Here is a 10,796-nt window from a genome sequence, read left to right as displayed (position 1 = left end):
TCCTGGAATGTTGAACCTGGTTGCATCTAGTGTTGTGAAATCTGAACTTTATAACATGCAATTTAAACTTATATGCTTCTTAAGTTACATAAAGCTTAAAATATATATCTCAAAGATCTGGAATGAGTTCGCTGTTAAAATATATCAAACGGCGACTTCTTGGATTATTGAACCTGGTTGCACCAAGTGTTGTGAAATTTGAACTTGATAACATTCAATTTAAACTTTATTGAGGTCAATATATGATGTTCATGGTGAAGTCATTTACTTTGATTAAATAACAAAAAAAAAAGGTAAATGATTCAACAAAAACATAAATGCCTTGCTAATATAATTTAACTGATCGCTTATTTACTGTCAGGACCTACCTCTGAAAACTTCTCTAAAGCAGGAGTACCATATTTAGACTTGAGATTATAAAGATCATCGATATACTCCGTTGGTTCAATCTCTCGAAACACTTTAAAATCTTCTAACGTCAGCTGTGAGGCGACTTCCGCCGTATTCAGTTGCAGAATGTTAATCTGGCTCTCCTTGATCATGTCCCCCATTGTCTCCTCGGGAACGAGGGTCTCCGTACTCATATTGTTCTTCAGATAATACCTAAGGGCACGAGGTAACGTTCTCCTAATTACGGGGAAGGCAGAACGAAAAGAAGTGTTAGCCCCTAGCAATAGCCGTCAACAATAAGTGGTTACCATGGTTATGGTGATGTGGTTTCTAGGCTACTGTCAAATGTGATCATGTGATTTTTTTTTGCTAGTGATTTAGTTTTTTTTAGTTTTTTATATTCAATTTGTGTTGTTTTCTTAGTTTGAATACTTTTGAGAGTTTTGATTCACTTTTAATTAAAATTTTATATGTCCATACATGCACATATTTCTTTGGTTGCTATGGTTACAAAATGATTCAATCAAGGCATATTAGCATCAGAAGAGAAGTCATTTTAATAATAAGTTATAATCAAATAAAGCGATTCTTTATAAAAATTTTAACAGCCAATTAGATGACAGATTGAATTATCAAAGGGAAGTAACTGTTTTGACAGTAGCGTAGAATGACATGCTACATGCAATGAACAATAAATACAAATAGATAAACAACATGCAATGAACATGCAGGGATCCAAAAATCATAGTTTTAGTTCAAATTGTTTCAAGGAAAAACTTTTGTAAATTTTCATTACTGGTCTCTAAGGACACCAGTTTGCTGTGCCAAATAAAATTCTAGACTATTTCATGAAAAGAACAGTCCAACAGTCCATGTAGAATGCAATGTAAAAATATTGATTTTTTGTATTTATAACCAAACCATGTGTTTAGATCCCTCTGATTATGATAATACTCCCACCACAAATAAATGATAATCAAAAAAATCAAATAAAATCTCAAAGTTACGGGCGAAAATGCCGATCTAAATAAAGAGTGTAATCGTTTCAATGATATCTGATATTTCCGAAATTGAGAATTTAATTTGTTTCCTTCAGCTAAAATTAAAATTGATGAAATAAAAACGAAAAGGACATCATGCACCCCCATGAAATATAACGTAGAATGAACAGAGGAAGAATAATATTAATTACAATCTGGCTCCATTGGAATAAAATACTGAGAATAAATCAGAATATTTGATACATAGATGGTAAAATGATCTAAATAAAGTTAGTTATAAAGATAGAATTAATCAGAATTAAAGATTAGAACAATATATTTAATTATTTTAGCTATGTAATTCCTTCCTTAGAATTTTCTATGTGCAGCTATTTGTACAGTTATTTGTCATCATGGTGACAGTTATTCATTGTATTGTTGGTTATTTGTCGTTGTGGTGACAGTTATTCATTGTATTGATGTATTTCTTGTCATGGAGACAGTCATCATTTGTTGTCATGGAGACAGTTATTTGAAAAGACTGTGAAACCAGTAAGGATAATAGCTATGCTGCATGGATCGATGTCCGGTTTTAAGCCATTTAGTTTGCATGTCTATGTTATAAATTAACTTTTTCTACTAATACTAGTTTTAATTATCCAAGATTTAGTCAAATTTAGCATCACAGCTTTGAAGGACTGTTCCAGCTACTCTGTTAGAAGGGTTACATAGTTAAAGTTATTGTTAATCTAAATTTATACGTTAATTATAATAGAAGATAGACATAGAATGAAGCCAAATTGTAAACTGGTAGTTTTCACAATATCTTTAATATACTGAACTCAAAATAAAAACACACACACCTTGAAAATATTATAATATAGCTAGCCAATTCAAGGTTAAAGTTCATTCACATTATTTGAAACCATATTTTACTTCAAAACAGAGGTAAAATTTAATGAATGTTGCTTTATATTCATTATTGAACGTTGTGCTTTCTGATCCAATGTCATTTTTTTGAAAAAGAGAAAATTACTGAAGTACCAGGTGTTTAGAACAATTCATTTGATTGAATTGATTTGGTTATATTCTAATCAGGTTCTTGAAAGCACTTGCATTTTCCAGAAAATATAAAATTTGAACAACGTAATGATACACGCCAAGTGCTTCAATTGATCATTTAATTATGATTTCTTGTGTGTGTCGAAATCATTGAATCCAGTCAATTTCGATATTGTAAACATCACTAAAACAATATACCTGTTAATAAATACGTTTTTACAGCTAGAAAGCGCAAAGTATACACAAAAAACTTATCACCAACAATTTTTTAAAATTATATAATAACCTTTGCTGTACATGAGGCAAGGAGGTATATTTACTCTTTCAAAAGCACCTGCTACCTTTTCTCATTGTCAACAATTTTTGTAATAAATCAAAATTAATATGAAATGAAATGGGGTTTAATGTCCTACTTTTCTGCACCGACTATGCTAATGAAGACAATACAGTGTTATTATGAATCAATGATAAAATCTGAAATTGTCAATTGATAGAATTGGTAATAGTTTTGTGTATACCGTGTTAAGCATATAAAAAGCATTATCAAATATAAAATAATGATCATAAATACAATGATTAAAAGCAAATGATATGAATGAAAATATGGCAACATAAATTAAACCAAAAATATTCCAAAACATCCATTGATTTGAATATGAAATTGAAACATTTTCTGAAGCAAAAATCATGATAATTGCACATCAAAATCAAATTAAAATCATTATGAACCGAACCCATAAAAACCAAAACTGGAACAAGAAAAAGGGTTTAAAACCAGCCCCATAAACAGAAACCGAACACAAAAAGGTTGCAAATTAAAATTAGTTGCAAAAAAAAACCAAACTAACAAAATATTTTGTTTTAATTTTTTTCAAGTTTTCATGCAACACCAGCCAATGACAAACAGGTTTACAAATATTTACGATAATGAAGAAAAAAAAATCCCAAATACCCCACGACACCACGTTGATTGGGCTTTTCGCAGCAAGGGGCATAACTCTTCTGAACTATCTGCATAGGTAGGAACATCTAAGGTTCTTTAGACATTACAACAGTTTAACAACAACAGTACAATAACATATTAAACAATATTAAATTATAAATTAAATTTCGTTTTTCTTAAAAAGTTATAAATAAGCATAAAATGGTGGGAGTCAAACTGAGGATCGTATATTTGAATATTTGATAACTTAGTGTGACCCCCAGAAGATCTTGAATACAATTATGCTTTAGAAAATACAAATGCTCAGAAAATACGAGATAAAATAGAAAGTGTATATAATTTTGTCTAATCCAAAAAGCATTCCAAATACAAAAGTTTGAAAAAAATAAAATATCAAACCAAAAAATATTTGACAAGAAAGTATCAAGATCTCGTTTTATAACGCAATCGCACAATGTTAGTAAGGCTTAAAGCAACAATTCTTGTATCCAATAAATAAAAATTGTTTGCAAAACAAGTAAGTTTTCCTTATAAAGGAAATAAAGTTTGACGTCATTTCAAAGCCATTAAACCAACAAATAATAAAAGGGATCGCCAGTTGATAAATATTATTTAATATTTTTTAATTTAATATAAAACATCCTTTTTTCCCCTTACAAATAGCCACAAAATGAAACAGTTTTTAACATCCTACTGTTCTACTCCGATTGGGCTGATGAAGACGACCAATATCTTGTTTTGCAAACAATCCTTGTATCCATGGATACCCTACACGCAGCATTATAATTTGAATATCAACTATGTATTTTGGTTCTAAGATTCTATTGTCCCAACCCCCCTCCCCCTTCACTAACTAATTTCTCTACATGTTAAATTAAACTATTTGTGGACTAGAAATCTACTATACTACACTTCAACTTTTTTCTCTTATTCTATTTGAAAAAATTCTCTCATAAAATAAATTATCTCTCTCCACAAGAATCCCTAGATCAAATTTCTGTGAATTAAGATGATTTTTTCATAAACCAGGCATGTTCTTAAGTTAAGTCGCACATCTTAAAACTGTCCAATCTTTATACCAGTGAATTTGAAACTCGACTTAACATCCAATAATAGATATTTACTTATTAAGATTGTAAATATTTTTAAATCACGGAGAGAAATAGTCACTTTTTGGAAACCTACAGGTTGCTAAGTATTAAACCATACACCTTATAGCCGCTAGTCGTCTGAGAAGTCCACAAAGTTTGTCAACTTTTTATTTTTTTAGTAGGATATGTGAGCATTTATAAACACTCAAACTTTTAATTCTTGTATAAAAATCCAATAAGTAATTATTGAAACATAATTCAAATTTGATAAGACTTCTATTTCTATGAGATGAAAACAATTTTTTATTCAGTGGAAGTCATTAGGTTTCTTTGTTTTATAAACATAAACACTGTCTATAAATTTCAAGTTAATCAAATGATAACTTAAACCTCTGGTTGATGGGCTGACATAAAGGTTCGACGACAATGTATGGCTACACTTCTATGAGGGTGTGACAATTACTGCATCTAATTGGAACCCAGTTTTATCACATCTGCCCCTTTCTACTATCTAATTTTATATATTCATTTACATAAATAGCATTAAGTAATATACGACTTGATCTATTTTTTTTTTAGTGACATACTTTGCATTCAGTAATATACGACTTACGATTTGATACCTTATTTAGTGACATACCTTGTATTAATTACCATTCGACTTACAATGCGATCCCTTATTTAGTTGTACACCTTGCATTAATTACTACTCGACTTACAACCTGATCCCTTATTTAGTGGCATACCTTGCATTAATTAATATTCAACTTCAACTTTAGTGACATACCTTGCATTCAGGTTCAGGCGATCAGGTAAATTTTGTAGCTGATCAGGAAGACGTTTCTGTTTTACCAATTTGTCATTTTCTACTGTTACTTCACATAGAGAGAAGTTACTGAAAAGCAAATAAGGTTTGATCAAATTCTATCTTTTGCAACCATGATACGTTGGAAAGGTCATGGGCAATTCATCATTCCAAATGGCAAAATTCTAAAATGACAGCTAAAAAATACCCAACCATCTGTAAGGTATGTGGATGTCTAAGAAGTGGTATCAGATGTTTTATAAAAAAAAATGAACAACAGATCAATCAGCTTTTTAAACTAAGTAAGAACAAAAGCTGGAGAACTGGATTTCAAATTTTGTTATTTCACATTTTTTAAAGACTAGCTGTATTATCTGACTAAGTACAGGTAAATACAGTTTATCCCAATTTTTCGAACATCCACAATAATGCAATAAGGGTTAATTGCCAATTTCATCATTAAATACTGCACCAAACACAAAATAAACAGCACTGTTATGAAGTTATTTCAAAATTCACAAGTTCAACCTTTCGGTTTCCAACAGTGAAGAAATACAATTTCTCTTGTATATATTTTTGCATGGAAAATAAACAGTTATGGTTATCTAATTTCATATGGTTTATTTCTTGCAAAGTCTATGCAGTTTGTATCTTGCCCGAGGTTTGTCTAATGGGTTTTGTATGTGTAGTCCAGTCTTCCTGCACTTCCTATTAAAGGAATCACACCACATCTACATTCTAAAGGGGGAGGGGGGTCGATGGCCAAGTGGTCTAGATTGTCAAGCTTTGAGCTCCAACTGGCCGTTCACCACAGACTAGTGGTCATGGTTTCAATCCCTGGGGGGAGTGTATGTGTCTTGCAGATAGGGGTGCCTTGTGGGTTTACTCCGCGACCTCAGGTTTCCTCCCACAGGAAATAGAAATTAGACAACTTGTCTGCGATATTATCCTCGGTGAAAGTGGATGTAAAACACCACAAATGAATGAATGAAATGGGGTTTAATGGCACGTCAGCTCCAACCGGGCTATATTGCGCCAAACATATGGTAATTCTTTCGAGACAGGCTAAATCATATCAAAAACACCATGAACAACAACAACCACATTCTACTCACCAACTTGATTCTGTTATACCAAATTCTTGTAAAGCTAACATAACTACTTCTTTAGCTGTCGTTTCCTAAAATCATGGAAAAAATTAATCAAAATTTATTCATTTCAATTAGGAAATAATCTTTACATCTTTATCAAAAGGCAGGCTGTCAGTTTTTGAATGGAAATGACATACATGTATCTCTTGGCATCGTTTGTGCTTTATTAGTTATCCTAATATATAAAAACAGACACATTCATAGCAAAAAAAGAATTCTGTTCGCACCAACAACACATTGATCTATATTAGTTAGATAATTTAGTTTATTCTTTTCATAGATTTGAACATCCATATGTTTTTTTACCTTCTGTGAAGACCTTGTCTACTCCCCTTTTCACAGAATAGCTTATTCTTTTCACATTTCAACAAGTATAAAATAACATGTAATATATAGATCTGAACATCAAGACATTTCTTACCTTGTGTATTAAGAGAAACTTGAAGGACTGATCTGCCCTAAAGACCTTGACTACATGTTCAGGATAATCGCTCGACATATTCTCGAACAAAAATGACGATAGATCTGGATTTGATGCTGAAAGATGATTGGTCATTCCGCCGCCTGTATTTGATGATGAGTTTGAAGACGTGGATGACTTGCGTGACGGTTTAGAATTTGTGTATAGACTTTCATCTGAGTGGTTTATATTAGAAGTATTTTCGCTGAAAACAAAACAGACAATATTTGTACCATTGTTCTTAAGATTTTAATATAATTCAACAAATTTCATCCATATTGTTGAAGACGAGAGAGAGAGAGAGAGAGAGAGAGAGAGAGAGAGAGGGTTCAATTATATTTCAATAGTTTGGAGTCTTTAGCAGTGGGATCCTACTCCTTGTCACATTCAAGCAAGAAGACAATAAGAGAGAGAGAGAGAGTGAAAAATGATATAGTTGCTTTAATGTTTTATTTTTCTGTATTGGTTTGATCCAATGGGGAATAACCCGTCTTCATTAGCCCAGGTTAGGAGCAGAACAGTAGGACGTTAAACTCCATTTCATTTCATTTCCAATGGGGAATAACAAAAACCTTGAAACCTCTAAATGGGAGTTTTCATTTCGGACAATTATTTATATCATTTCAGTGGAGACAATTAAGCTTTTGACAGTCTTCTGCATAACCTACATGACATTCCCTCCCACTCTCTCACCCCACCCCACCCTGCCATGTTTGAAATGGCATAAATGAAAAAAGTGATGTTTAATGTCCTACTGTTCTGCTATGACTGGGCTAATGAAGAGGGACATGGTATATATGCCATACAAAAGTGTGCTATGAGGGAAATTTTGCCCTGACAGCAGTGGTACGGCTTACTCTTATATCAAATTCCAACAGCCACGAGTCATTTTACGTGCACGTCAATGTGTACGTTGTCCCTTTGCCAGGCCCTGCACCATTGACAAGGGGGAACCATTCCGGAAAATCCAAAACTGGGATCGAAGACAGGACAAGGTTAGGGAGCCAACATCTTACTTACTGAACCACCGCGACTCCTGAAATGTTATAAACAAACCACGACTACTCACCTGCCTAAGTTTTTGGGTAAAATATTTATCTTCATCAAAGTTTTCTTTAACTTAGTTTTATTTGTGAACATAAATCCCTTCTCCTTCTTCTCTTTTTTCTCCTTAGTAATATTTGACGTAATGATTGGCACTGAATGTTCTAAATCAGGGGCAGATAACCGCTGTTTAGGTGGACCTATAAATGGATCCTGTTTCAATTTACGAGGTGTTGTCTTTTCAGATGCATGTAACATTTCTTTAAATTCTGAAATAAATAATATTTCTATTTGTATATATTTTCTAAAATTAAGCCCTTTATTATAAACTGCAATGTTATGATTTTCCCATAACAAATAAACTTGAATTCTAAAATAATCTGTTAATAATTACAAAATGGTTAAATTCTGTTCAGTATTTCTAGAGAGATGATGAATTAAAAATTGGTCAACACACAGCATCCACTGCAGACGACATCACCAAAAGCCAGACGGATATAGTCAACTCACGCCAGTGACACCTATAATCCACACTAATATATCTTTTGATGCGTTTCTGTTTAAGCTGGGATATTTTCTATGGTTGATATTTTGTTTTTGTTTTCTTATGCAAGAACTTAATGTCTAAGAAAGTCATGTCTTTACCGCCTCAATTGAAATTGAACAAATTAAGTTTTGCCCAAGAGTGTAGTAAACCACGTTTCCGACAGTTAAATTTTGGAGAAAAAAAGATCAGAAACCATATCGTAAGAAAGTTGTGTCTATACCGCTTCAATGTTTTTATCTGTGATTATTGGAACAAACTTACCATGTAAATTAGATTTAACTGTGACAGATAAATGAGTTGTTCCCCTTAGTATTTCTAGAGCACGATTATGCGATATATGACTAAAATTATTTCCGTTTACTTCTAAAATCTGTAAAATAAAAGTTCATCGAATTGTTATATTTCTTTGGAGATATAATAAAGAGGGTTCAAATAACATTTTTAAGATAAAAAGTATTATTACAGCATCAAATTCCTAAAAAAGAAATGAAATGAAATGTGGTTTAACGTCCTACTGTTCTGCTCCGAACTGGCCTAATGAACACGGACATATGCCATACAATGTGCTATGAGGGAAATTTTGCACGGACAGCGGCACTACGGCCTACTCTTATATCGAATTCCAACTGTCAAGGGATCTTTTACATGCCCGCCAATGTGTACACAGGACCTCGGTTTTCTGTCCCATCCGAACGACTAGACAGCTGTCCTTGTCAGGCCCTGCGTCCTGCATCACAGAAAAGGGGGAACCACGCCAGAAAATCTGGATTAACTTTCTCGGCCAATGCAGGAATCGAACACCCGACCTCCAGGCTAGTGAGCCAGCATCTTACCCACCATGATCCCCCCAAATTCCTAAAAAGATAAATTTTGAGAATTAATGCATATTGGAAATGCCAGATTTTTAACGCTTCGCTAAAACTGAACATGTATCATTATTAAATATTATTGTTCAACTTTTATGAATGCGGCCCCAGGCCAAATATCTATAACAAAGCACCACCTATTAAATCTAGTTTTATAAATATATCCCTCTTCCATCACCGGCCAATCAGAATAAATATAACATGCTTACCTGATCCCCACGTTTTAAACCAGCTTCGTAGGCCTTAGATCCTTTTTCTACTTTAGTAATGAATATACCGTGACCCCTCTCTAAACCGCCTAATATAGAAAAGTGCAGTATTTCCTCTCGGGTAGCTCGGGTCAAGGTCACTGTTCGTGTTCTGGCCTTCGCTGCACATGCAATATTCAACAAGCGGAGCTGTCCCATCATTCTCTATAGCACAGAAGTAAATAAAACAACAATCACCCATTGGTTAAATTTCTTGCAGCGTCAAACAAGTACATACTATATATTATATATACTGGTAGCGCAAAACTAATCTACGTGTAGCTGCTTACATCCAGTTATTTTCAGCAGATTTTATAGAAATAAATTTAGTCTCATTGATATTTTGGGTTAATTGGTAAATTTATAATTTATTTCATCAATGATATATTTTAAGTTCATATAGGAGTGGAAGGTGCATATAAATATATCTTATTCTTAGGATTAATTATTGTTTTTTTTTTTATCATAGCATAGAGGACCTTCGGTTGCGTATATTATTATACTATGGTCGAACTATCGACATACAATAGATCATATACGAGTGGAGGGTGCATATAAGTATATCTTATTCTTAGGATTAATGATTGTTTTTTTTATCATAGCATAGAGGACCTTCGGTTGTGCATATTATTATACTATGGTCGAACTATCGACATACGATGGCATTTAGTTTGGAGTACGACTCAGTCAATCCATATCATAGAGCATATCAGTCAAATTTAACTGAAAAATCAAATAAAATTGTTGCCTGCCGTAACCACATGGAGTATGGTTGACAGTATATCCGTTACAATTTGGAAAAGACGGCTGTTTATTTTGTTTGTGATATTTTTGATAGTTTGAGACTTTTTGGGATCAGATATATAGCGGACGATACTATTGACATGGGTGCCACCATATTTGAATAAACACTGGTCTGGACCATTCATTGGTGTTAGTTACGACCATAATCTACATCCGAAGATCGCCACATATGTATATCATGGCATATAAAGTGAAGAGTAGGGGGAGGTAATTTGATGTGAAAGGGGAGGTAATTCAGCAGAAATTTATTTAGAAGAATGATTACAATTATTAAATATTATAGAAAAGTTAATTTATTAAATTGTATTATATAATGTTTTCAATTATATTAAAAGTACATAATTTGTTGATCTTATTAAAATGGTTGATATTTTTTAATTGATGATATAGACATATTATGTCATT

The sequence above is a fragment of the Patella vulgata genome, chromosome 2 (assembly GCF_932274485.2).
Source record: "Patella vulgata chromosome 2, xgPatVulg1.2, whole genome shotgun sequence".
In the NCBI taxonomy this organism is placed as follows: Eukaryota; Metazoa; Mollusca; class Gastropoda; family Patellidae; genus Patella; species Patella vulgata.
Note: the sequence above shows the minus strand (reverse complement) of the source record.